The sequence below is a fragment of the Cibotium barometz genome, chromosome 13 (assembly GCF_041138505.1).
Source record: "Cibotium barometz isolate CiBa-2024 chromosome 13, ASM4113850v1, whole genome shotgun sequence".
In the NCBI taxonomy this organism is placed as follows: domain Eukaryota; kingdom Viridiplantae; phylum Streptophyta; class Polypodiopsida; order Cyatheales; family Cibotiaceae; genus Cibotium; species Cibotium barometz.
The window spans coordinates 60,952,873-60,960,429 of record NC_141058.1 but is presented as its reverse complement, the minus strand read 5'-3'; positions in this window follow the sequence as shown (position 1 = coordinate 60,960,429).

The following is a 7,557-nucleotide window of genomic DNA, read 5'->3' as shown; positions in this document are numbered from 1 at the left end:
TTTTGACCGTCTTGTGATTAAGGTCGTGGAGATCTAACTGATAAAGTTGCAACTGCTGAACGGAGAGTCAATGGAGGACGTCTCGCGTGTAGCAAGGTCGACCGAACCGAGGTCTTGACCAGCCTCGGTTCGATTTAAATAGTGAGCTTCCAATACGGTGGATGAGGGACCAAGGAAGCGGCCTATGAGTGAAGCGCTAGGTGACCTGCGAAGGATCCTAGAGGGTGCTGACCATACGGTGCTCGGGCTCTGGGTCGCCGAAGATACCCACGCGTGCATCGTGGAAGATATTGGAACAAGGAGTAAGAGTTGTTTTCTAAAACCGAGTATGGATTTGGTTGATTGACCTTGATGGTCCTCAAACTGATGAGTCCATAGCTCTCTTATATGGATCTATTGGTTGATCCTGCTAATCTTCAACGAGGATTCCATCTTGATTTTTATAAGTGATTATCTACCGGCGGGTACTATGAGCTAGGAACTATAGAAAAGGCCCCTGAGTGAACAAGTGGTGAGCGTTCTGGTTGCCAATGATGCCATAAATACTCCGATGAAGGAATGATTGGAAATTAAGATTCAACCGGATGCTTGGAAGTTTATGATCAGTAACACTATGATTTCATTAAATGACTGAATTAAATACATTTGAATCTAGGAAAAAGGCAATTTCATATTGGGTGTGTAAGTGGTGTGACTGGAGTTAAATTTGCTTGAAAATCCGGCTAGGGGGCCTGGGAACTCTTTTCCCTACTAGTACCCGAGACAAAACCTAACCAAATTCCTAATTGGATCCTATCACTACAGTGGTTGGATGGTTGGCTAACCCATGGGACTGGATGGGGTTAGGCTGGACTGATGGATCCGTAAATCGAGACTCAATTTCTGTTTAGTTCGATAGATGAAGTAAATCCCGGACAAAAATTGTTCTATGGAAAAGAATCAACGGCTGTGCCTCTCAATGAGGAAAAAAGCGTTGGTCTCTATGATCCAAGTACAATCTTTTTCCCTGATCTGACTAAGGAAGTTTTTGCGAGTTTGGTTTTGGAAAAACCGATGGATTAGTCTCTTGTCCGGATATCCGTGTGCGAGGCCCCGAGTGTGGAACCCTGCCCCGCCAAGAAGTGCTACTTCCGCTGCTAGCACCCCTGAAATTGTTGCGCGGTGGGGACATGGATCTTACAAACACAAATGTAAGAGGAGGAACAATGGAGCCCCTAGAAATAGGAGTCTCCACAGTTCTCCAAATGTTAGATTCACCAACAACGAGCTCTATAAATAGCACCTTAAATTGTATGAAGAAGGTGTTCAACCACCCTATTTTGGGGCATAGCTCCAATGAAGGAGTGGAAACATGACCTAGAGCCTCAAGGTTCTCTCACACAATAAGTGATCAAACCATGTCAGATAACATAATTTTTCAAATAGATGGTTTGATCTTGAGCTAGGTTTATTCCAAACATATGGTGTTAACAATCATGAGCTGGTAGACCATGACCAAAGCAACCCAACAATTAATTACACCAAATAGGATATTTCTCTTTTGATGTACCACCAAGGACAAATGTTCCACAGTACACATAACAGTAAGCGCGCATAGCACAAACAAGAGTCCCTCTCTCCATAGGAGCTCATTATAGAAAGGATCCCAGTATAGAAGTGCCTTTACTAATAAGGAACCCAATTCTAGTTCTTCTCTGTTTTGATGAGAAACATCTAACACGACAGGGAGGGGTTAGGAGCCAATGTCTAGGACTAATTGTCACACAAAGGGATCCACAATGGCATTTATAGAATATTTCCTGAGGCCAACAGAGGATACGTGCCATTAGAAGGCTACATCCCCAAAGCCAGGTCAACAAAGGATAAGTGCCATTAGAAACTGCACAACCGAACCCCATAGGGCAAGAGATCCTGTACCCTAAAATAGAGGGTCTTGTGCAACCACCTCCTTACATTGCACCACCACGAGAATATGCCAAAGATATGCTTAGTATGACGTTTGAAATGGGAAGAGGGGTTGCAAGAAACATAGCACCTAAGTGCTTAGAGTTAGGCAACCACGGGAATACACAAACAAGGGATATGCTTAGGATGGCGTTTGGAATAGAAAGGGGGTTGCAACCAACATAGCACCTAGAGGCTTAAAGTTAGGCAAATAACCAAGCTAATATGCTTAGGATGGCGTTTGAAATGGAAAGGGGGTTGAAACCAACATAGCACCTAGAGGCTTAGAGTTAGGCAAAATAACCAAGCCAATTCACATCTCAAGGATGATGACCAAATCTGATGGAACTAGAGATCCCATTCAATACCTAGAGAAGTTCGATCAAATTTTGTGAGGCCATGGGAAGGATTGATTATCCCACCAAGATATGCTCATTTGGAGGCAAAACAGGCAAGTTCTAAACCCACTAGAAAAGGCTAGCTACTATGAGGTCTCGAGACACACTTTCATAGTGAGATTCTCACCCAGTGGAGCCAAATGGAACGCCATTGCACAGATCTACCTCAAGCACGAGGAGGAGAAATGATGTAGGATTACATTGCTAGAATTGAGTATCTACACATTGCTAGAAACAAGTGAGCCTACAGCCTCAAAGCCAGGTCTACGAAGAATAAGTGCCATTAGAAATTGCACAACCCAACCCCATAGGGCAAGAGATCCACAGAAGGTCTTATGCAACCACCTCCTTACGTTCCACCACCAAGGGAATAAGCTAATATGCTAAAGATGTGCTTAGGATGGAATTTGAAATGGGAAGGGAGATTGTAAGCAACATTGTGATTACATTTCTAGAAACAAAGCAAGCCTATAGGATAAGTGCCATTAGAAACTGCACATCTCAACCCCGTAGAGCAAGAGATCTCGTACCTTGAAACATAGGGTCTTATCCAACCACCTCCTTACATTCCATCACCTTGAAACATAGGGTCTTATCCAACCACCTCCTTACATTCCAGCACCATGGGAATGTGCTAAAGATATGCTTAAGATGGCATCTGAAATGGGAAAGGGGGGTTGTAACCAACATAGCACCTAAACGTTCAAAGTTAGGCAGCCCCGCAGGAATACGTAGAAGATATACTTGGCATTTAAATGGGAAGGGGGATTACAACCAACATAGCACCCATACACTCAGAGTTATGTAACCACGGGAATACACTAAAGATATGCTTAAGATGGCATTTGAAATGGCAAGAAGGGTTCAACCAACATAGCACCTAGACGCTCAAAGTTGGGCAACCACAGAAATACACATAAGATATGCTTAGGGTGGCGTTTAAAATGGGAAGGAGTTTGCAACCAACATAGCACACCTAGAGGCTTAGAGTTAGGCAAAATAACTAAGCCAAATCACATCTCAAGGATGATGACCAAATTTGATGGAACTGGAGATCCCATTCAATACCTAAAGAAGTTTGATCAAATTTGTGAGGCCGTGGGAAGGATTGATGATCCCACCAAGATATGTTCATTCGAAGGCAAAGTAGGCAAGTGGTTTAGGTCTCTAAACCCACTAGAAAAGGCTAACTATGAGGTCTCAAGACACACTTTCGTAGTGAGATTCTCATCGAGTGGAGCCAAATGAAGCCCCATTGTATAGATCTACCTCAAGCATGAGGGGGGAGAAACAATGTGGGATTACATTGATTTAACCAAGTATCCTAACATGAGATGTAACACCCATGAGAGACTAGAGAAAGAGGATGCATGACCATCTCTAGAAGTTTAAGCACTACATCTTGATGAGTGCTGCCTGCGAGGCAATAGATCTAGTAGACAATCTCCAAGACGAGGTTTTAGAAGCCATCCACCCGAACCAAGATATAGGGGATGCATCATCCAAAGCCTCATCGTTGGTCAATGGTGCCCAACCAACACCAGCTAGAGTCCTAGTTAAGGACATGAGCATGGACGAGTTGGCAAAGAATCTGCTCAATTATTTAGGCCAGCAATGGTAGGGACAGCCCCGCAAGCAACCTCAAGTAGGACACCCACTTCTATTCCCACGAAGAGAGATGGTTTAGTGCCCAATTTGTCGTCGAAATCATACAAGCATAAAGTCTCCAATACTGAGGCCTAGATAATAATGATATTGTGGTCATTTCCAGTGCCATGGAAACTATGACACAACCCATTGTTGGTACCACACGGAAACCCAACACCACAAGCTATGCTCCCTGGTGCCAAAAGAAACCACTAGCCTTACTTCCCATACCAAATGCTTCTCAACTGGTGCATAATCAAGCACCCATTCATTAAAACCCTATACCAAGAGGGATGCATAGATTGCCACCAATGTCATACCCACCTCCAGTGTTGCCACCCCAACAGTTTCCTTCTGGAACCTGTACAGTAATACTCGTTCACTTTGCGAGTGTTCTAGACTCACAGAGTCCAAAACTAGAGAGCTACGAGTCATATATGAACGAGTCATATATGAAATACAATTCATATGGATATTGAGAGCAACCTCTAGCCATAGGCTATACCTCTCTATTTAAGGCCATGGTGCAACAAAGTGTGAGAGACCTCAATAATATGGCATGTAGTCCATCGATGCGATGTTTGAGGCCATGGTGTAACAAAGTGTGAGAGATCTCAACAATATGGCATGTAGTCCATCGATGCAATGTTTCCAACTGGCACCACCGTGTTGCCGAGTGTCCTCATCACACCTAGTGCCCCAACTTATTCCCGAATCCATTTGTCAAATCCCAATGGTGTAGCAAGAGTGAAGAATTATTCATACAATCCCCCTTGATGCTATCACAAGGCTCCAAACCAAGTCGAGGGAAAAATCAAAGGTAATAAAGAAGCATAAAACTCACACTTTGATCTCAAAGCAAGTAGCTCAAGAGCTAGAGGCACAAAGCGAGCACTCTCCTCTATACCCAAAGGCTGCAGTAGGCCCTAAAAAGGCTAATAAAACATTACCAGAGTTACAGAAAAAGAAGACCTCAAAGAGCACACAGAAAAAGAAGACCTCAAAGAGCACACAGAAACATAATGCACGATAAACGTCTTGACCATTGAAAGTGGTTTGAATGATAGCTCTAAAGTTGTCTCTTCCCTCATGGAGATAACAAGCGATCTCCCATTCAAATGAGCTCTTCCCAAAGAAAAGAAACCTATTAACTATGCCAACCTTCCAAATAAGCTCAAGGAGGGCTCCAACCCCGTGTTGGAGAAGGTGTGAATGAAACAAGTCCAAGAGCTTAAGGAAGGTGTAGACCCTAACTGAGACCGTAACCATTCTAAAAAGGCCACGAAAAGAGCCACTTCTAGAGCCTCTTCCTCTAGAACCAATTCGACCAACTTCCCCATTGCTAGATGCAGTAGACCTTAACTGAGACCGTAACCATTCTAAAAAGGCCATGAAAAGAGCCAGTTCTAGAGCCTCTTCCTCTATAACCAATTCGACCAAATTCCCCATTGCTAGATGCAGTGGAGGAGGACTCAGTTAGGAGGTGAAATTTGTCCTTCCATGGGTCATCATAGTCACCACAATATTTTCTCCCATGTGATAGGTGACAACTTTATTTCGACCCCATCAATAGATGAAACCACCTCCTAAGGAAGGGATCACTGCATATCCCTTACACATTAGCAAATCTAAGGCCACCTCCAAGTGAGTATGAGGTAAGTGAGCGTGAATATGTGCACGAGGGACATAGCTGGTCTCACAACCTTCTTATCCTAAGAAGTCCCGATCAATGGATGGATGGGAATTTAAGAGCCCATTCAGTTAAACCTGAACCTAAAGAGGAGGAGGATGATCCATGCCACAGCGAGCACTCTCCTCTATACCCATGAACAAGGTGGGACACTACTTTGGAAGCAATGAAATAATGTTGTGTTACCTATTGTTTATGAAGGCACAACGGTCTTCACAAATCTTGGATGGTAGTGCTAATGTTGGGAGGCCTCGGGAAGCCCACCACTTATAGGCACAAGCCTCGTGTGATGAAGCTTGCTAACAGGAACACTACCAAACCCTTAAGCATCTTGTAAGATGCAAAAATTAAGATATTCATGATGATGAGACGAGGGTCAAACATAATGATCCTCGTAAGGCCTTACATGAGGCTGGTTCACGTTTGGGAAACAAATCACATTTGCATACACAAGGGTAACCAATCCTTTGAAAATAAACTTGAAAATAGGGAAGACTCTCGATCAATGAGTTTGACACAACCGCTCTAGACCTCTTCAATTGTTGAGAGCATGCAACATAACTCACACTATGTCGATTGATATTTGTAAAGCTTGTAACAAGATGTTGGATGGTGAAGATGAGGACCAAGAATATGAGCCCCTATCGGAGCCTGCCGGCTTAAAGGACTGGATTCACGTTTTTGCAACCACGCACACTTAGCTTGGGATAAGGTTTGCATGATTGGATAGTGCCAAGATCACATCCCTGCTCATGTTGCATTTGAAACAAAATTGGAGGTGGAACTAGCTTGCCTTGAGTTAGACTTTTCCTAAAAAGACCACCTAGATGCATGGCCGGCCTTGGTTGACATCGAGGCTGGGAGGTGTGGATTGCATTAGGCCACCCACCCCTCGCACCATTTGTAGCAACCATCATTGTGGTAAATAATTTCCAATAAATTATTTTGAAGCAGAGTTTCGTATTGGATCTAAATCTACATTGTCGTGCAAGTATGTGACCCCCGCAGGTACATTGAAAGAGAGCATCATCCTCGAGAGGGGAGACATCACCATGAATTGTATCATCAATTTCTTATTGGATCTAAATCTACGCTGTCGTGCAAGTATGTGACCCCCGTAGTTACATTTTGAAAGAGAGCATCATCCTCTCGAGAGGGGAGAGATCACCATGAATTGTATCATCAATTGTTGAAGAAGGACCACAACACACTCGAGATCCCCTTCGCAATGGTTACCATACCCTTGCCACATCCTCAAGTAACCTCTAACACTACATAACACTCTTGCCTTGCTGCATGTCAACCACCACCTCAACCCATCTTGAAGATCCTAAACCTTTCCAATGAAGATAAAGACCACCCCCCAAACCTAGCAAAACCCTTTAGGTCACCAAAGAATAGGTACCAAAGCCTATCTAGCCATGGAAAGTATGATGCCCATGGGCAAACCACCATTGGCCCAAAGCCTACCCTAAGTGGAGATTTTCTAATGGGCATCCCAAGCAATAGGGGCTGTTGGATTCCCATCAAGCTACTAGAAGCCCAGGGTCTCTGAAGGGAACCCATCTGTCCCAAAAACCTCGCCATTTATCCCCCTACGAAAGCTAATAATATGTATAAGTGAGGGCCCTAGTACCCAGTACCACCTCAAAATTCGACGCTTCATTGGATCTCGACAAAATGGCTAGAAGCACAAGGATTCTACGAAGGGAAGCCCCATAACCGCACAAGGATTATATGAAGGGAAGCCCCATAACCGCACAAAAAAAAACTTTTGGCTCATGTTGTCATGTGATCATGTTATCTCACATCACCATGTCATCATGTAGGCTCACGTGACTGCATTATTACTCAACAAAAACTAGAAAAAAAGTTGGC